Source organism: Sciurus carolinensis, chromosome 14 (assembly GCF_902686445.1).
Source record: "Sciurus carolinensis chromosome 14, mSciCar1.2, whole genome shotgun sequence".
NCBI lineage: Eukaryota > Metazoa > Chordata > Mammalia > Rodentia > Sciuridae > Sciurus > Sciurus carolinensis.
The window spans coordinates 2,552,957-2,573,521 of record NC_062226.1 but is presented as its reverse complement, the minus strand read 5'-3'; the positions used below and the strand labels follow the sequence as shown (position 1 = coordinate 2,573,521).

General features: G+C 62.6%; 1 long non-coding RNA gene across 1 annotated transcript; it reads left to right on the top strand.

Annotated features, from left to right (window-relative positions):
* Positions 1–15,961: 15,961 nt before the first annotated feature.
* LOC124963949 (uncharacterized) lies at positions 15,962–18,018 on the top strand. The gene is made up of 3 exons (XR_007104848.1): positions 15,962–16,058; positions 17,182–17,242; positions 17,580–18,018. It is a non-coding gene; the product is annotated as an uncharacterized LOC124963949 (long non-coding RNA).
* The last annotated feature ends 2,547 nt before the right edge of the window (positions 18,019–20,565 follow it).

The following is a 20,565-nucleotide window of genomic DNA, read 5'->3' as shown; positions in this document are numbered from 1 at the left end:
ACGCATCCACCATGTCCACACGCACGCCTCTGTGGTCCCCGTAGACCCAGGCACGATAGCGCACAGCACACGGGAGCCTGGGACTCGAGGACCCAAAGGCTGGCACACACCTCCCAGCAGGGGCAGAGGCTGCCGCGGGGCCCACACGCTCCCTTCCCCTCCTCCCCACCCCGCCCCGTCCCACCCCTGCTGGGAAATGGGTGGAAGAGTTGGTCCACCCACTCACTCCCCATCCCCAAGCAATGACATCGCTCTTACTTCTGCCATTCGTGGCTCTGCTGATAGATGGTCTTGCTCCGTGACTCAGCAGCCATCGGCCAGTCCATAAAACAGCGTTAAACCTGCCGGGTTGCCCACTGTGGGCCTGTCAGGACAGACACAGGGCCCTCTTGGCAGCCCTTGCAGGGGGCTGAATGGGGGCGCCCCATCCGGACCCCACAGCAGGGAGCTGGTGGGAGGTGTCAGGTGACCAAGCTCCTCCACACCCCACAGGTTCCAATGGGGCAGAGGATCCCTCAGAGCAACCCCACCCCGAGGGGGCCCAGAGGGTCCGAGAGCCCCAGGACCAGGTTGCCCTGGAATCGCCAAGGTCTCGCTGCCCACCAGGACCCAGGCCGGGTGATGGCAAAGCCCATGGTTAACATGTCCCCTGGTGGAAATGGCCCTGACTGGAGAGGCCGTCCTAGGATTTCCTGGGACAAAATTTCAAAAAGCAAAGCTACCTCAGAAAAATCCAGATGTGTCTATCCTCAAGGAGCCGGGCCGTGAGGCACGCTCTCAGCAAAGGCCCGGGTCCAGCCTTCCCTGGCCTGGCCCATTCCAGCTGCCACAAAGCCTCCCAGGCCCCCCACCCACGGCACCAGCTCTGGAGACTGCCCGCAGCCACTGTGGCCACCCCCTGCTGGGAAGCAGGCTGTTCCTGGGGCCAGGGTCGTCTGCACTGCGGTCGGGCAGCTGCTCTGCCCTTGCTGGGATGGCTTGGGCAGCCCTGAGCAGCCTTCCTGACTGACCACCTTGGCCAGGACCCGGGGAGTCCCACTCTCCTGAAGAAGGGGCCCCTTTGTGGCTTCCCACAGCAGAGGGGAGGGGTGGCTGGTGGCTTCCTGGGGGCAGGCAAGGGAGGGCTCTGCTTCATTGGTCCCCTGGGTTGAGTCCCCCAGCTCCTGCTGAGCTGGCCCCTGCTTCCGCAGCCAGGGCCTCGATCCCAGGTGCATGACTGTCACCAAGATAAAAGAGTCATAATTAAATTCCAATCAACTGAGTGATTTGTTATCATAATGTAATATTTCCCTCCAGCCCCTTAATCCCACAGATCCGTCTCAGTCAGGCCTCCCCGGTGGGGGTCCCTGCACCCTGGGCCCAGCTGCTGGAGCCCTGCCCCTCCTGGCCACACACCCTCCCCCAACACCAGCCCTGAAGGTGATAATGAAGTCATTTTTCTAAGGAATGCCCACCTGGAAGACAGCTTGTCCTCCCGGCTAATGGAGATGAGGAGGCGGGCCCAGGGGCAGCGGGGCGAGGCGGGCAGGCCCCGTGTGTGCTGTGCTGCGAGCCTTCCGCCACACGGGGGTGACCGCGTGGGAGCCCCTGCAGCCGAGACCCTTCCGAGGGCCAGTGTGCATAAGGGGGGAACAGGGGACCTGGTCTCAGGCTCCCAGGGGACACGGGTCTGCTCTGGGCACCGTGCCTAGGCCTCCCTGGAGGTGGAGGGCAGGGCCCCGCTCACACGGGGACACTGCCATCTTTCTGGGGCCTCAGCTCCCAGGTCTGTGACTTGACCTGCTAACACTGGGCCGTCCTGAGGATGGGAGCCCCGAGCCAGGAGGCAGAGGTGCTCCCTGCTTCCCTGTGTCGGAGAGGCCGAGGGGCCGCCCAGAGGTGGCAGGGCTCCCGGGAGGAGGGCACTGTTCACACCTCGATGCCTTCCTGTGGCTTCCACGTTTGCTAAAAACGGGTCCATTGACTTTCCTGGGGTGGGAGGCCCGAGCTCTGTGTGGCTTGGCAGGCCCAGGAGCCCGGGCAGCTCAGAGCCCGCTGCCTGCCATCCCCCCTGGGGAGCACAGGGACTGTCAGTGGCGGTGGGACCCCTGTCCTGGGCCCGCGCGGCACGAGCGCAGCCTGGTTTCCTCTCAGACCCCTTCTCGGGGTGCAGCTTTCCCTCCAAGCTGCAGGGCAAAGGAGGTCACCTGCTTGGCCTTCCTCCCACCTGGTCTCCCAACAACCCAGGGCCGGAGGGAAGCAAGCGAGGCCAGGAGAGGGCTGGCCCTGCGTGTCCAACCCGGGATTCAGACTCCAGGGGAGGGGCCCCAGAGCCAGGCTCTCGACCTCCGAGGGGCTGCGCCCGTCTGGGCCAGGTCAGTCCTGCACAAGCCGTGCTGCTGAGAACAGTGATGGACACTGGGAACAGGCAATGGACCCTGGACCCAAGCTGCCCCGCTGGGGAAGAAACGAAGCATGGGATCACGATGCAATTTCTCAGGAAACAAAGTTCTCAGCATAAATAAAAGGCACAAAATGAAAAGAATACGGGGGTGGAATTTCCAGGGTTCTCAGCAGGGTGGACTTTGGAGTTTAAAATTCTTCTACCTGGGTTCAGTCCCAGGGGCTGGCGATGCCAGACCAGTGAGCACTGGTGGCCCCTGGAGGAGCAGCTGCCCTGGAGGAAAACAGGATCATGTGGGCAGCTCAGGCCGTTGAGGCTGAAGCTGTGCTGGGACTCGCCACCCAGGCTGGAAGGGCCTGGGGACACATGGGGTGGGGGTATCTGGGCCTCAACCCACAGCCAGCTCGCTCCTCCAGGAGCTGGCACCCCCAGCCAGCCACCCAGCCAGACCACCCAGGCTGAGCTCCAGAGCCCTGCACCTGCCCACAATGACGGAGGTGTCCAGCCCACCCACACCCAGCAGCACTCATGGCCTGGAGCCTTTGGGGGTGAGCACGACCCCAGCTCCTTAGCGCCTGTGCTGCATGCAAAGCAGGCTGGATGGGGTGGGCAGGGGCACCGGGGTTGGTCTGAGCCCCCCAGGGCCTCTCCTTCCTGCCCACAGGCAGGACTGTTCAAACTGGGTTTCCAATAATAGCCCAAAGCTGGGGTGGGGAAGCTGGGCTTGGGCTGGGAGTGGTGTCCTGGGCTGCCTGGGGAGGGCAGAGAGCCAGGCTCCCGAGGGCACTGGCCCTGGTGGTCTAGTCCCGTCTGCCACAGGACAGAAGAGGCCCTGGCAGCGAGGGGGCTGGCCTTACTCCCCCTCCTGCCAGAGGCCATTTCATGTCCCCTCCAGGGTGTCTGTCACACCTCCTGAGGCCTTGGTGACATGTCCTACTGCTCCTCCCAGTTAGCTGCCCTCCAGCAGCCCACCTGTCCATCTGTCCTCTCGCTATCTTGTCCACCCACCCCTTCATCCATCCATCTAACTGCCTCCAGCTGAGGTCTACAGGCGAAGGTGCTGGAGGGTGAGCCTGGGCTTCCAATGTGGCCAGCCCCCAGGATCCCCAGGAAGCTCGGTCCTACCTCACAGACTGCCCGGGTGGGAAGGAGGCAGCCGGGTGACCAGCAGCTCCGCTCAGCCTACAAGTCCCATGAAGGCGTTTGGGGTGGGAGTGGAGGGGGCTGGCACGGGGCCTGTGCTTCCTGGGGACAACCTTCCAGCACAGGGACGGAGCGCACGTGTGGGGATGGACCAAAGGACGGCGCACATGCAGAGGGGCCCAGAGGGCAGGGTCTTGGTGACAAGACTGGACTCCAGGCAAACTCCAGCTTGGGCTTCCTCTCACCTGGGCCTCGGCTTCCTCGTCTGCGGAGCAGAGGGGCTGGCTCGTGTCACAGCAGCTGTGTGCTCGCACAGTGGTGGGCTCAGGGCTGGACACACGTTCTGGACGAGGAGCCCCTCACTGCCTGGACACTCGCCCACGGCCAGGCACCCAGGTGGTATGAACTCCCTGGAGGTGTCCTCTGGCTCCCAGCTGCGTGGGAGAGAAAGGACGGTGCGGGAAGGGCCCAGGCCCGGTGCGAGGGAGCGAGGCGCTCAGGAGGGACGGCGGCCCGTGCCAAGGTGGTTACAGCAACCCTATTCATGCAGCGAGGAGCTGGAAACCTCCCAGCTGCCCAACAATGATGCTGGGGAAGCCAGCGGCCGTGCAGGCAGCTGTGTGGCCCCGTGGGCACACAGCTCTTGGCCGAGTCTGCAGCGGAGGCGGGCAGCAGGCAGGGCCGGCAATGTGGGCATGCCAGAGGGCCACGTGAGGGAGGGCGCACCCCAGGGACAGTGACTTGGTGTCTCCCATGTCCCGGTCCCCTGCCTCCTCAGGAAGCCTGGGGTCTTGCTGTCTACCTCATAGTGTAGGGAGGGGGCTTTTGTGTCCCACGCTGGGGACATTACCAGTGGTTCTGTCCCCAGTGCCTCCGCCCTGCTGGGCTTCGTTTCCTCACCCCTGAATAGGGAGGCCACTGTTCCCTGAAGCCAGGAACGGGACCTGGCCTGGCCTGACTGGCAGGTGTTCGGGAAGGCACAGTTAGTTCCTGTCAGATGGCAAGGGGAGGGGCTCCTCTGGGACCCGGGGTTGCCTCGCGCCCCTGCTTCCAGACACTGGGGCCTCTGCTCGATCCCTCTCCACGTTGCTGCCCCTGCTGGGTGAGCTGCTCTCCTGAGCATGTTGGCAACAGGACCCACGGGCCTTGGGCACCTTCTGCAGGCTGGGGCCTGAGGACCAGAGTGGGCAATGGGTGGGAGGGGTGACCCAGGACTACACAGTCCAGCTCAGGACAGAGCCCAGGCACGGGCACCGTGGGGCTGGCCAGGCACTGGAGGACACTCTAGCAGGGGTGCAGAGGGGAGGAAGGCACTGTGGGTGTAGAGTGGGCTGGAACTGAGGCGGTGGGCACCAGAGCAGGGAACTGAGGGGCTTCCAACCAAGCAGCCCTCACCTGGGGCGCAGCACTCGGGAGCAGAGACCCAGGCCTGTGGCCCCAGGAGCCCAGCCAGCCAGGGATTTTGAGAGAAGCGTAGCCAAGTCTGAGCTCTAACTGGGACTTTTCCAGGCTCCCTCGAAGCATGTCCAGCCCCGTCTGCCGAGACCTGACCCTAAAGCCTTATCTTAATTGGTCCACAGCTGTCACCCCGATTTTGTAAATTTCACAAATAAGGAAACAGGGTCTCGGCTCTCGTAGACAACCATGGCCAAACCTGAATTCAAGCCCAGGCCCCGAGCAGCCCTTGCTCTTCCTGTTGGACCCAGAGCCCCACCCTTGGCACCAAGGACAGAGTCCTAGAGGGACCGGCTGGCCAACCTGCTCCCTCTACATCCCCATGTCCAGCCCCACCACCCTGCTCTGCCCCTGGCAATGTCCTCAGTGTCCCGCAGTCCCTGTCCTCACAGCCTCTCTCCCTCCCCTGGCCTGGACAGCACTGGGCTCCGGTTCTGCAGACCTGGGGGTGGGTCTCCGGAACCCACAAGAAGAGCTGAGCACGTACGAGCCATTTTCTCGGATGAGTTATAATTTTCCTTCATTTCCCCTTCAAAACACACTAATTAAACGGACATTGTTGAGACAGCCAATTGAAATTCAAACACGCACCCTCTCTCCAAAGAACATCCCCGTTCCTTTGGAGGCAATTGTGTGCATTGTGGAAACTGGGCATGGATGCGCACACGTGCGCGCGGGCACACACGAGTACACACACGCATGCGCACATGGGCACACAACAGCACGCGCACACAGGCACACACGGGCACCCGCACACGGGCATAAGCGAGTCTGCGGCAGGTGCCCGCCTCTCCTGACGGTGTGCCTCCTGGCCGCGTGGTAGGTGGCCCTCGCTTTCCTGCCACGCTGCCTCCATCCCAAGGCCCTGAACCCAGGTTGCCCCTCTGTCTCATACTGTGCCACGGGGCCGCAGGGCAGTGACCCTCGGGGGCCATTCACCCTCACGCCCTCCTCCAGGGTGTTGTCCCTCTGCGGCCCCCGCTGCGCCCCTTACTGACGCCCACAGAGGCTTCTACGCTGGCCTGAGGATGAGGCGGTGGCACTGGTGAGCCGGCAGACACTGACCTGGGCTCCCGGGACACAGGAGAGAGGACAGCTTCTGCTTGGAGCCCAAGAAACTCAGCCTTTCCCGGGGAGCTGGGCCTTGAAGGTAACGGGGACCCACCTGGCAGCCCCTCCTTTTCAGAAGTAACTGTGCTTCTAAAATTAAAGCAGCAAATGAATGTGCAGCAGCCGCACGCCTAGGACAGCATCAGGAGGCCAGGCTCTGGACCAACACCACTGGGCGGGGCGGACACTGCTGGCCGCGAAGCAAGGCCGCTCCGAAGCCCCTTGGGGACACCCACCTGCGGGCTCAGCCCCGCTCGGCAGACAGACGCTCTGACGCTCGCCCTGAGCGGCTGCTTCCACTCATCACACTGCGCGAGGCCCGTGCCACCTGGTCCCCGTGACTCTCTGGCCGGGTCACCATGAATGAGGCGGGGCCTCTTGCCTACCTCCTGGTGCCCGATGGGCGCAGGTCTCGGTCAGGCACAGTCCCGGGGCTGGGACTGCCGGGTCATTGAGAGCATGGACGGAGACCTCAGAGGGCACTGTGGACGGCGTCCTCTACACACTGCAGGCTCCTTCTCAGCCCGTTTCTCCTGTCCTCCCCCTGGACATTTGGCCCTTCCTGGCCTGCAGGCCCCCACTGCGATCCATCCTGCTGGCCAACCCCGGAGCTGTGCTCTCTAGAAGGTGAAACTGGCGTGTGGCCAAACTGACCACCCCCAAAATCTGCAGCTGGGCGGCAGCCCCGCACTGCCAAATGCCAACTGCCAAATGCCGCCGTGACAGCGCCAGCCCCCCCAGGGCACTGGGTCCCCAGGACTTCTCCCCATTTCTAGGCTCACCCGCCTCCCTCCTCAGGCACAGTCACCGTGAGGCCACTAGCCTCAGAACCTCCACGTAGTAGTGCCTCTCCGTGCTCAGGTGTGGCCGTACTTGGCCCCCAGCCCGGCGGGGCCGTCAAGCCCGCGTCCATGCTCAGCAAGCATCGGGGAAGGCAGGAAGTGGAGGGAGCATCGTCACACGAGGTTGTCCCCAAGCCCTCAAGGACTGTTTCCTAGTGCCAGGGCATCTGCCACATTCTGTCCAGCATCGGGTCCCTGTCTGGCTCTCCAGCCGTGATGGCGGAAGGCCCTGAATGCCCAAGGCCAAGCCAGGACGAGCCTGACTCAGGCCTGGGGAAGCGGAGACCGCACTGCCTGGGCCCTCCCTGCCCCTCCCACCCCAGCCCCTGGAGGGTCAGCACCCCCGCCCTGCTGCCAGGGCTGCACCTTGACGCAGGGGGTGGGCAGGGCTCCCAGGGAGGCAAGGAGGCTGTGGGGCTCCTCAGAGCCGTGGCCTGGGGTAGGCCTCACCCCTTCCCCCTTGGCCTGTCCATGCCCAGAAGAGCAGGTCTGGAAATGTCCCCGAGGCAGAGGGTGTCAGCCACGCACCTGGCACCCTTCCTGCAGCCACCGGTGCCACCCAGACCCCTGTCCGGGTTCAGGAGGCACCTGCCTGGGCAGAGCTGCGGGCAGCACCTCCAGGGAGAGACAGGCCACAGGCCCAGCTGCCACCAGCCCCCAGTGTAACTGGCACCCATGCCAGGCTGTGGGCTGGCGCTGGTGGAGGGGCTGCTTGGTCCAGAGGATGTCCTGCCCGTGCCCTCACCTATTTCCAGATTGTCCACACCTGGGACAAAGGAAGAGGCGGCACTTGGGCGGGGCATGGAGAGCAGAGCCCCCTGGACACGCTCCACAGGCACAGCCCTGTCAGGGTCCCCTCCGAGGGAGGCCTCACTCTCTGGACACCGTCCACGGGAAACAGTGGGCCAGTCTCCCTGGGGTGAGCCCTGCTGTGACTGGGCTGTGACCTGCCACCACCACGGATGGAAGTGGGCTACTGGACAGGCTGCCAGTGCAGGCTTCCTGGAGGAGGCGGCCTCAGCAAGCCCAGGTGAGGACGGGGCCCAGGAGAGGACAGTGAGAAGGCTTCCTGGAGGAGGCGGCCTCAGCAAGCCCAGGTGAGGATGGGGCCCAGGAGAGGACAGTGAGAACAAAGGCCGAAGGCCAAGGCGAGTCCAGTGCTCAGGAGCAGTTCAGCCGCACAGCAGCCAGAGCCTCGTGAGTGCTGGTGTGCGTGTGCAGGCGTGCGTGTGTGTGCGTGTGTGCACATGCGTGTGTGCGCACCTGCCGCACAGACAACCACACACAGGTTCGGCGGCTCACAGCAGCAAGTGGGTTTCCTGTGGGAGGTGAGGGTCTGGGCTGGTGCTGGCGCTGGGCAGACCGCCAGCTGCAGCCCAGGCTGGGGTTGGGTGGCTCCCCACGTTTCCTCCCCTCCTGAACCAGGGGCTGCTGGGGCTCGCTCCTCTGGGACCGACAAGGGAGCGTAAGAGGGTGGTCCGGGCAAGCTGCCGTGGTGGCTGGGGAAGACGCTCCCCAGCCTTCCTGCACCCCACGCCAGGGGCATGGCCGTGCCCAGCAGGGCTACTCCAGTGGAGACCTGGGAAGGGCCTCACCCTCTGAGAGGGTCTGAGGACCCAGGCACCACGGCCAAGGCCCCACATTTTTCCTGGGGCCCGGGGAGTCAGGAGCCAGCTCTGCAGGCCCAGCACAGAGCCCAGCTCACTCTTGCACTGCCCAAGCCCCTGCCTGCCCTGCCTGCCCTGCCAGCATCGACCAGCTGGACCCCTGAGCAGGAGTCAAGGCCAGGTCCACTGGCAGCCTGGCACCAAGGAAACCAGATCAGAAGGCGGGTCCTCACATCTCGACCCCCCGGGTCTGGGTGGCCTGCCAGCCCACCTTCACCCTCACTGGATCCAAGAGGCACAGAACTATCGCAGCTGGCCTAGGGAGGGAGCTGCCCTCCCACCCTGGGTTGGCAGTGACCCCAGTCACATGCTGGGGACCTGGCCTGCAGGGGTCTTTACCCACTGTGGGGGCTGGGCGGGGACAGAGTTGGGTGGCAACAGGGCGAAGGTTCCAGGACGCTGGGTCCACTACCAGTGCCACATGGTCACGGGGGTGCAGGACAAGGCAATGGGAGGTCCCGTCACCAGGATCAGCCTCGCCCCCAGGTGGGGCCCTCCTGCCTCCAGGCTGGCGCGGGCACCTCCCTCCCACCAAGGCAGGGGTCGGGCTAGGGAACTCCTCCCCACTTCTGCCTCCACAGAGCAGGTTTCAGGAACAAGACAAAACTGGGCGTGCACGTTCTGAGCACCTGCTGAATGTGGCATGGTACCAGTGCCTGCGCTCCAGTCTCCAGCCCTGGAGGCTCAGAGGAGCTCAGACACAGCAGGCAGCGGGCAGGGGAGCCAGAGTCCTGCCTGCCCTACACCAGCAGCGCCTCCCACCTGCTCGCCTCCCCGGGCCCAGCCAAGCGGCCGCTAACTCCAACAGCCTGTCCTGTCCCAACCCCAGCTCCCTAGAGGAGCAGCAGAGCCCTGTGGGGCCGCATCCCATAGCCAGATCAGCAAGGGGAGTAGAGACAGAGACAGAGACAGGCAGGGAGACAGAGACAGGGAGGGAAGGAGGGAAATAGGGAGGGAGGAAGAGATGGGGGAGAGTTAGGGAGGCAGAGACAGAGAGGGATAGAAGGGAAGAGGGAGGCAGAGAGAGAGAAGGAGGGAGAGAGACAGGAGGAGGGGACAGGAGGAGGGACAGGAGAGGACAGGCAGGTCCTCCTCAGCACCACTTAGCCTGACTGTTAAAGGATTCCAGCGATTAGGCTCAGGGGAAGCCATAAATCTCAATAACCATGGCCCAAGTTTTCCTGCCTCCTTGAATCAACAGACATAATTTCATGGCTCGGGCCCAGACTCCCAGAGGGCTTTCTGATGAAGAGCCACTTCTTCTGAACACCAAACCCAAGTCGCTCTGCCTCCCAAGCCTCCAGGGCCAGGTTTCCCGAGAGGGTCGGGCCTGAGGCCTGGGCTGCAGGGGTGGCCGAGGAGGGCCTGCTCACAGGCGGCTGGTGCCAGGGTCACTTTGTGACCTCCTTGAATGTGACGCCGCCCCACCAAGGAGACTCCAGCTCTGCTTGGTTCCCACTGACATCAGGCGCTCAGTCCCCAGGTCGCCTGCACCTTGGACAATCCGGCCGTGGAAAGTGCTTCTGAGGCTCTTCAAACCCTCAGACGCCCCCAGGGAGGCTCCCACAGTGAGGTGGTGGCTTGACCACCCTCCAGAGCCCCCTGAGGGAACACCGCCAAGGCGGGATTCGAGCCCAGGGCGACAGGTCCTGGTCTGGGTTGCAGACTCCACCCTGGACAACTGTCCTTTAAGGAAGCAGAGGCAGCTTCAGGGCCCTCACCTCCCAGAGGACTCTTGCTCAGGGACGCAGTGAGACAGCCCAGCAGGACGAGGACGTGCGTTCTAGACTCTGTTCCAGAGTGAGACCACGCTCTGGAGAACAGCAAGGGATGCCTGGCTTTGGGTCACCCGTCCTGGAGACGCCATCTGGACCCAAGAGTGCGTGCTCCTGGCCTCCATGCTGAGCACCAGGTCAGTGCCAGCCTCATGCAGATGCAGCGAGAACCAGGGACACACCCAGGTGCCCCCACTCCTGGGGAATGCTGGGCCCCTCCGAGCAGCCCGGCTCCCTCCTCAGCCCCCAGGCCTCATGGCGTCCTAAGAGAAGTTGCCTCCGCTCCTGGGCAGCTCAAGCTGGAGACCGCAGGACTCTTCACTCAGGTATCGTTGAGCATCTGAGGACCCCGGGCGCTGGGCGCGGGCAGGCGGAGGAGAACGGGTCCCGGTGCCGAAGACTTGGTCCAGTGGCAAGCTGGGGAGGGGCAGGTCCATCAGGGGCAGTTTTGATGCTATGTGGCAGGGACTGGTCAGGCCCAGTCCAGACTGGGGGTCAGGGAGGGCTGGAAGCAGTGGCCTCCAGGTGAGACACCAGGGTCGAGCAGCGGTACAGAGGACCAGGGGACACTGGCCCACAGTGGGTAGAGCTGCAGCTTCCAGGGGCCAGGATGAGCCCCCTGGAGTCTGTCCCACAAGCTGGGTCCCTATGTGCCAAGCCTGGGACTCTGTCTTCAAGGCACATGCGGCCCCCATAGACTGAGCAAGCCAGGAGCCGGCAGGCCAGAGAGCGGAGAGTGAAGAGGGCCAAGCCCGGTGTCGGGTGGCCTCACCCAGCTCCCGGAGCGCTGGCCATGGCGGCGGGCACAGTCCCAGGGTCAGGACACTTTCCAGTTCCACAGGGACAGCCAGCCTCACCCGAGATCCTCAAGAGGAGAGGGCCAGTGCTCCTGGCAGGGCAAGGCTGTGCCCCAAGCAACCACGGCATCCTGGGGCTGCCCCTTGGGGTGTGCCCAGCCTCTGCTCCCCTGCCTGTCCTCCCCTCCCTACTCAGACCACAGCCTAGGGAGGACAGTGGGCACTGCCTCCCAGGCAGATGGCTGAAGGCGAGGCAGGGCTTCTGGAGGCCCCTCTGCTGGGGAGCGCTGGGAGCTGGGATGCTCCTGAGCAAGCACGGCCCTGCCCAAGGCCTGCAGAGCAGCCGCCAGCGCGCAGGTTCTGAGTGGCTGCCGAGGGCGTGTGTGTGTGTGTGTGTGTGTGTGTGTGTGTGTGGTTGGGGAATCCTTCCTTCACCAGCAGGACGGGGGTGTGTACACGTGTGTGTGTGTGTGTGTGTGTGTGTGTGTGGTTGGGGAATCCTTCCTTCACCAGCAGGACGGGGGTGTGTACACGTGTGTGTGTGTGTGTGTGTGTGTGGTTGGGGAATCCTTCCTTCACCAGCAGGACGGGGGTGTGCACGTGTGTGTGTGTGTGTGTGTGTCTGTGGTTGGGGAATCCTTCCTTCACCAGCAGGACGGGGGTGTGCACACGTGTGTGTGTGTGTGTGTGTGTGTGTGTGTGTGTGTGTGGTTGGGGAATCCTTCCTTCATCCAGCTCAGAGAAGGAGAAATCTTGCCCCAGGTGCTCACCCACTCCCTGGTTTGGGAAACCGCACCAAGGAGCAAGCACCACCTTCCCTGAGGAGGGCCCTGTGACTGGCAGCTTGACCCTCAATGGCCGCTGCAGACTCTGGAGCTCCACTTAGGGCACTGGGACGTTCATCACAGGCCAGGCAGGCGCTCCTCTCATAGGCTCAGGGACTCCTAGACTCCTAGAAAGCCTGTGATTTCTGCTCAAAACTGAACTGGTGGGGACTGGGGACACGGCTCAGTGTCAAGACCTGGCCTAGCACATGTGAGGCCCAGGTTTGATCTCCAACATGCAAATAAAAGATAAATAAATAAAGTAAGGATACTGAACTGGATCATCCCCCATCTACCCAGCCACACTCCATTCAAACATCCAGCCCGCCATCCATCCTCCCCAACCTTCCAGCTATCCATCCTCCCACCCATCCTTCTATCCACCCACCCACCCATCCTTCCATCCTCCCACCCACCCATCCTTCTATCCATCCATCCACCCACCCATCCTTCTATCCACCCACCCACCCATCCTTCTACCCATCCATCCTCCCACCTACCCATCCTACACAACTGTCCAGCCGTCCATCCACCTGCCTGTCATCCATGCACCCACTCCACCCACTCATGCATCCTTCCATCCATCCACCCACCCATTCACCCCTCCACCCACTTGCTCACAAGTTCATCTATCCACCCATCCACCGTCCATCTGCCCATCCATCCTTCCATCCAGAGAGGAAAGAGGGACACAAACAGAAGCTGATGAAACATGACCAGGGCACAGACGTTCCGCACAGCTGGACCTCGACCAGGGGCTGACCCACAGTGTGGGCTTCCTGTGGAGCCCTGCCAGTCCCCCCACTGCCCACTGTGGCACTGCGGCTGCCTCCTGGCCCCCAGGGTCCTCCCAGCTCAGCAGCTGCCCCACGAGGCCCCGTGTGAGACCTGGCACCCTCCTAAGGAAAATTCTGAGGCTTGTGAAAGATGTCCTTGTGCTGTTCCCAGGTCCACTGGGTCCCTGCGCCTGCATGGGGAGGGGGCTATCCAAACATGGCGCCCAGAGGCCCAGGAGCCTTTGGAAAGCCTGCAATCCAGCTTCTGGCACTTCTTCAAGGGGCCAGCACGTTCCCGGGCTCACTGGATACCCTGGAGGTGGAGCTACTTGTCCATTACCTTCCAATGACAGTCTCTCAAAAACCTGCCTATTAGAGAAGCTCCCAGCCGAGACCAGGGGTCATGGCCCTGACCCTCAGCCCAGGCACGCAAGACCACACTTCCCAGCACACACAGCTTAATGTTTAACTCCGTGGGGCTTCCAGTGGCTGACATCTGCACAAACCAGACAGTTCAGAGGAGCAGACCTGGACCCCCCAGCATGGGACATGTGTCCACTCCCTTCTGGCCCGAGGCCCTCAGCTTGCCCAGCGCGGGGCTGGGGTTAGGCCATCCTGTGGCCAGCTTCCATGGGTGGGGACACATGGGTGCCGGAGGTCTCTGGGACAACCCTTCCCTGCTGGAGGTCCTACTCCCTGCTGCGGAGAGGCCTCCCGGAAGCCTGCCGATGTCCTGCTGCCTCCGTGTCAGCACCCGCCTGGCCAGGCCCTGCCGTGGGTCCGGGTGACGAGCCACATATCTTCCCTAGCCAGGTCTCCCTAAAGCAGAACCTGGCACAGGATGGGGTGCAGTGTTGATGCCCAGAAGCATGGCGTGGGGCGGGGAGCCTGGCGGGAGAAGAGCGGGTGCTGAGTGGGCACCTTCTGTGGGTGGGGGCTGCGTCCGCCAGGCCTCTGTGTGGAGACACCGTGTAGCTGTCCCCAAGGAGCACCTGTCCACTGACACCCTGTTTGAGGGTCATTCATGGCATTAACTCCCTGGCACCACCAGCTGGCCTCACCTGCAGCCAAAGAAATGCAGAAAGCCAAAGCCAAGTGTGGACCCGGGGCAGCGGCCCATCCAACACACACACACACACGCACACACACACTCGCGCGCGGTGGCCTCAGCTCCTGGTCAGCCCTGACCCCACAAAGATCAGCCATGGACGCTCCAGGAGCAGCTAGCGCCCCGTGGGTCACCCTGGGCAAGACAGGAGGGGGCACTAGCTGTCCTCTTAGTGCGTGCTGGGGGCCCTCGGTGGGGTGGGGCGCAGGGCGGGAGGCCCGGTGGACTGTGAGCAGCAGGGGTCCAGCCCGATCTCCAAGAGGCTCGGGGAACACGGAGGACAGAGCAAGTGCCCAGTCCGAACTGCTCGGGGGCTGACTTGCCCGGTGTGGTGGCAACAGGCCTCCAGCGCCTTCGTTACCACCATCTGGGTGTCCCAGACCTTGAGGAACAGCCGCAGGACAGCACAAGGCAGACTGCCCGTCCTCCCAGGGCTCCAGGAGCTTCTCCCAGGTGTCCGCCACCCCCCAGGCCGGTTGGGGCTCCCTCCAGGGAAGGATCCAGAACCCACTACAGAGTCTGTCCCCCAGCTCGAGAGTTGACCCAGTGAGGACCAGGCAGAAAGGCGGGAGGGACTGGTGGCACTTCCGGCCCCCAGGGCCCTGTGGCCTCAGATGGACAGATCGCCCCAGCCTGGCACAGCTTCTGCTGTGGGGGTGGGGGTGGCATGAAGCCCAGTGTGCAGAGAGCTGAAGGGAAATGTGGCAGAGGCAGCCCAAGCCTGCGCCAGCCACCGGGAGGGCCGGCCGGCCTTCTCTGGGGTCTTGGAGTTTACGTCCTGTGCTTGATGGACACCCTGGGAGCAGGGCGGAGGCGGGAGCCACCTGACAGGAGCAGGAGCTCCTGAGAGCGTCTGCATCCTCGTCCTGGCGGCACAGCGCACGGTGTGGCTCTGCCAAGGCCCGGGCCTCCCGACTGACGATGCGCAGACAGTGTGGGAGGCAGCCTGAGGGCGTCCCGCGTCACCCACCGTCCAGAGCTCTGCCAGCTGCTGATTCCTCTGGGACTCAGCAACACGGTTCTTTCCATAGAGCTGGATTCCAAAAGCAGAGCGAGGGAACAGAACTCTTAAGGCCAGTGTTGCCCCAGACGTGTGTCCTGGGACAGAAGGCCTCACTGCTCTGTTCCTTGTCCACCAAATGGAGATGTTAACAAGTCTGACTTGTCACAAGACCAACACAAGCGTCAGGCAGGCAGCATGGCCAGAGCTGTGCCCGGCCCGAGGAGCATGCAGGTAGAAAAGTCTGCGCTGGTTGCCATGCCTATAATCCCAGCGACTCAGGAGGCTGAGGCAGGAGGATCACAAGTTTGAGGCCAGGCTGGGCAACTTAGTGAGATCCTGTTTCAATATAAATTAAAACTAGAAGGGACTGGGGGTGTAGCTCAGTGAAACAGCACCCCGGCTTCAACCCCCAGTATAGTTTTAAAACACAGTCTGTCTTCACGTCCACTGTGCAGCCCATCAGCAACCATCTGAGCCCCGAATCCCCAGAGTCGGGAGCAGGGCCCCAGAGCACCCCGTGGTGTGCGTGTGCCACGGGGAGAGCAGATGAAAGCCCAGGACAGTAAATAAGCCCAGAGGTGAGTGAGGTGAGCCGGTCACCTTTGGCCCCACCAGCCGGCCTTATCTCCTCCCCCTGCCTGTCCTTGGTCTGTTTGCCCATGTCAGGGCTGATGGACAGCAGGGCCAACAACCCAGTAGCAACTGACCCAGGGGCCATGGGGACATGACCTGGGCAGAAGCCAGGTGAGGACAGGCCAGAGCCCAGAGCCTGGGCCTGTGGTGAGCCAAGGTGGGTGCAGGCCTTGAGGGAGACCCAGGGCTGCCTCCAGAGACCATGACCCAGTACCATTCACAGAGGAAACAGAGGCCCAGAGATGGGCTTGCACTGCGTAGTGCCCGTCGCACAGCACCATCAGAGGCAGGACCAGACCTGGGGCCTCCTGCCTGCCTCCTCCCCCTGCATGTGGATAGAGAACCCCGGGCTTGGGGCCTGGGAGGTGCTGCCCGGCCCTCACCTCACGCCCAGCCCTGCCTCAGGCACAGCTCAGGGCCCAGGCTCTGCTCCAAACTCTGTCCACAGACTCTGTCCACTACGAGCTTTCTCTCTACCAGCCATGGCCCTCTGGAAACTTCCAAGAAAACCAAGACCCATGCTGACCCCTCTGGCCACCACGGTACACGTGTGTCAGCGCTGGGTGGGGTGGGGAGAGGATGGGCTCACAACGGCTCTGACTCAAGGGACACAGGTATGGTTAGTGGTGGGGTTTGTAGGAGAGGGACGTTCCCGGATGGGGGCAAGGTCTTCCTCCACTGCCAGCCAGGAGTAGCCAGCCTGCCATCCCCTCGGCCCCCAGCTTGCTCAGGGTGGAACCTGGGCATGAGGGAACCACAGCACAAGGGTGGAGAGGATGGTGGGGGCCTGGCCCAGAAATGGCCCGAGTCCATGTGCTGCCTGGCCAGGGCTTACAGAAGGTCTCAGAGCGGACAGCCCAGCACCTGCGGCCGGCACGTCAGCTGGGTCTGGGGCAGCCCAAGGATCGGACCCTCCTGCACCTGCAGACCAGACTCCCACCCAGCAGGAGCCCAGTCTTCTTGCCCTGGCCAGCCTGGGACACATGGGCCTGCCTGGAGACCCCACCCATATCCTGGCTAACCTCAGTCGCTACCCCAGCGCTAAGTATCCCCATGGGGCTGTGGTCCTCCCCACGCCACCATGTTCCTTCCTGAGGGAGGAAGGAGATGACCCAGAGCCTCAATCCTGTGCCTTCACCCAAAAGGGGACCTGCTGCTGGTACTTTCTATCACTGAACTGGCCTGAGGACGGACTGGCCAGCAAAGCTGACTAGATCCCATCCCCTGGAGCCCGCTCTCTGGGCAACGTCAATGCAGGGCCCAGTGCTAGAAGGTCAAGGCACCTGCTCTGCTAACTCCACTCCTCGAGGAGTGGCTCTATAAGCAACAGGCCTCAGCGTCTTTGTAGAACCACAGAAGGAAAAGGCCGTGGAGGCAAGGACTCACTTCCTCTTTTATAAACAAACACCTACGAAATCAGTTCTGCAACAGGAAAACCAGTCCTTTGGGGATCTTGAACACATCCTTTTATTGGCAAAACTGAAAATCCCACTGTGCTTTCCTTTCTTGCTGTGGCTACCAGGAAGCTTGGACTCACATTAAGTCCAATGTGGCTACCAATGACAAGCACTGGGCCCTCTCTGGCTTCCCACCCCCTAGGTTATTCCTGAACCATCTATTCTATTTCCATGTTCCAGTTCTGTTTTGATATGCATTATTTTTCAGATTGGCAACATATTCACAGAAAGTATCTAATTTTGTACTGTGCTCAGCCACTTAACATTGGGTAAGAAATCATTTCCACTGTGTCCTGCGCGCCTCCTACCTTATAAACAGTAAGCATGGCGTCCCGTGGACCCCCTGAGGCCTGCACCTGGCCTCTCCACACATTGCATCCCTTGGTTTACACTGGGGATGTGGGAAGCAGAAACTACCTGCCCTTGTCTTGTTCTGGCTTTGTCCCTAAGTGCCTGGCTTTGGGGTTGACCCTCCCAGCCCCTAGCTGTGCACCTGGAATATGGGAGTTAGGGATTGCTCCTCTCACCAGGGAGAGAGGAGTCCCCAGGAGAGGGGTCTCACATCCAGGACACCCCCTTCCTAACTCTGGGCTCCCATCTCCACAGACTCTGACGAAAGCCCAGGACACTACCAGCAGAGCACCACAAGGACCAGGATGGAGCCAGGGAGCCCGCGTTGCGTGCTGGGCGGGAGCAAGGGACCATTTCCCAGACAAGGGCCTGCCTTCAGCATCTGCCCACGTGCCCACTGGCCCCACCAGGGGTGAGCAGGCCCAGGATGTGTCCCGCACACCCCTCCACAGTACCTGGTCTGCACTGCCAAGGTCGAAGGACCTGCCCAGGGCTCTGCTCATCCCAGGACCCACAAGTTCACACAGTCCATGAGCCGGGGCCCGGGCAAAGCTCCAGCCAAGACGGGAGGAGGCTGGCTGCAGAGGCCCCGTGGGGAAGCGTGCAGTCCAGCTCTGGGCTCCGAGCTGCGTTCCGCCCAGCGCCACCTCCGTGAATCCTTAAAAACACTCCCTCCCCAGCTGCAGAGCGCAATAAAGAAGGATAATCAGTATCAATATTAGCTATTGTTATTGATTTCAGCTCTAAAGAATTGATTCTCAGTCTGGGCCTGTTTACGAGGCTCTTTGTGGAAGACAGATGGATGCGGCCCCCTGTGCGGGGGAGGGCTTTGGCCACCCCCCAGGTGAGGCCTACAAGACCCACCCCAAAGGGAGCAGCCTGCGAGGGCCGCCGGGGTGGGGACGCTGAGATGCAGCCGCTCCCGCCCTGCCCTTGACAGTGAGCTGAGGGGTCCTGGCAGATCATCACGCGCCCAGCAGCACAGCCACAGAAAGCCTGCTGACCTACCCTCGGGTCCTCAGACCTGCTTCGATGTCCAGAGGCCCTGCAGGACAGGCTCCAACGCTCTGCCCCGCCTGGGACCCCTCGTCCCCACCCTTCCCCCAGAATCCCCAGGATGCCTGCACTCTGGGTCCTGCAGCTGCTGGGCTTCCACCCACCATGGCCGGCCATGTGGGCAGGAGGTGGGTCAAAGCTGGGCCTGGCGTCCTGCTACATGCAGGGACCAGCTCCCAGCCTGCTGTTGAAGGAATGAGCATCCACCAGCATCTCTGAATGCCCACTCTGCCAGGTCACAGGACACTCTGTGCCAGAGAATCACCCACATGACCTAGAGAGGACCTGGATGACTGTGCACAGATGGGGAAACCAAGCTCGGGAAAGGGGCGCGGCTGCCACCCCAGCTGCTCCCCCTCGGGTGGGCCGAAGGGGCGGGCTCTTCTGATGGGCAGTCCACAGCCCCCCCTCCCCAGCACCCCTCCGGGCGGCTGCCCAGGAAAGGAAGCAGAGCAGCCAGCTGCCCTCCTCCTGCCCTCTGCGTCCTTCTCTCAGACCCACTGCTTCTGTCCCCACTAACTGACCAGCGGCCATGGGCAGGATTGGGGAAGCCAGCAACTCAGATTTCTGGTTATCCACAAACGTCACCTTCCTGCCAGCAACACAAGGCCGGGATCCATCCTCTCATGCCCCAACCACGCGTTCCCTCCTGAGAAGCTATGTCAAGCAGGGAACCGGGGTGTCCAGGAGGCCAAAGTGACAAAGTCAGCGTTCTTCACTGGGGAGGGCTTGGGGTTTTTTCTTGTGTTTCCGAGACAGGTCTCGCTGAGTTGCCCAAGCTGGTCTCCGATTCCTGGGCTCCAACCAGCCTCTTGCCTCAGCCTCCCGAGTGCTGCGACCCCTGGCCTGCACCACCATGCCCACCTACCCCGATTTTAAAGATCTCTAGAAGTGTGGAGCAGGACAAAGCCTGGCTCTGACCCCTGGCCCACGCGCCTGCTGCCGGCCGAGTACATGTCCACACTGCAGCTTCCCGTGCTAGGAGCCACTCTGGGCTCAATACGCCTCGCACCGCTGTACCCAGCCCCCTGCCCCAGCCCCACCCACCCTCCTATACCAGGGCACCCTGAGAATCTGGAGGGACCCGGGCCCCTCCTGAGAAGCGAGTGTGACATCGGGGTTTGGGGGCCTGCGGGCTTGTTGCTGGGGTTCGCTCCCCTTCGTCCCAGCCGTGTCCGCATGACACGCTCCATCCAGAGCCACCCTCCCACCCACCGTGTGTCCTGAGTTCCACGCCCATTCCTTGAACCCCGCACCCCGCTGGCGGCCACAGACGGCTGCCCAGGTGGGAGGGGTCTGCGGGGTTCTCTTCCCCTCCCAGGAACCCCCTGCCCCACCTCTCTGGATTCCGTTGAACTCACCTGCCCCACCGCCAGACCGAAGCAGCAGCAAGCGTCCACCATGACCATGGGAGGACCGTGCGGTCCTCAGTGCCCTGAGTGGCCCTGACGTCCTGCTCCGACTCAGCGGAAGAGCAGCCAGTGAGCCCCGCCTGTCTCCTGCGGGCAGGTCCCGGCGTTATCCAATGCCACTGCTGCCACAGCAGGGCAGCCAGAAGCCCAGCATGTGTGACAGCCAGTGGACCGTCCAGGGGCCGTGAGCAGCAGGCGGGGACCTGGTCACGCAGGAGGGCCACCCTCGCGCCATGGAGTGGGACTTCACGTAATTACAGACCCAAGCCCCCCTTAAGAGTGACATTGGGCCAATGATTTAAATATTGTTTAGCCAATTACCAGTCTATAAATTAATTGTTCACAGCATGCAGAGGCGGCGCAAGGGAGGGAGCGGAGAGGTAATTATGCACGAGGCGAGGAACTCCCGCAGAAGAGGCACATTTTACACTTAAGTCATAATTAAACTTAGAGGAATCTCTTCCACCCAGTGCACAAACACAATCTGTGTCAACCTCCCCGAGAGCTGCACTCTAATCAATTTATTTATCTGCAGTTGGGAGACACCAAGCCGGCGGCCCCCTGCCCATCCTCCGCCGGGGGCTGCAGACTTGGAAGCACCTGGGCTGTGGCCCCAGCACAACCCCAGGAGCCCAGCGTCAGGGACACGGTGGGCAGCACAGGCTCTGGGCTGGTTGGGGCTAGGGACCATGGCAGCTCGACACTCAAGCCGCCTGCCAGGACAAGGACACGCCCTCGCCCCAGGGAGGTGGGGCTTGCCTTCTCTAACTGCT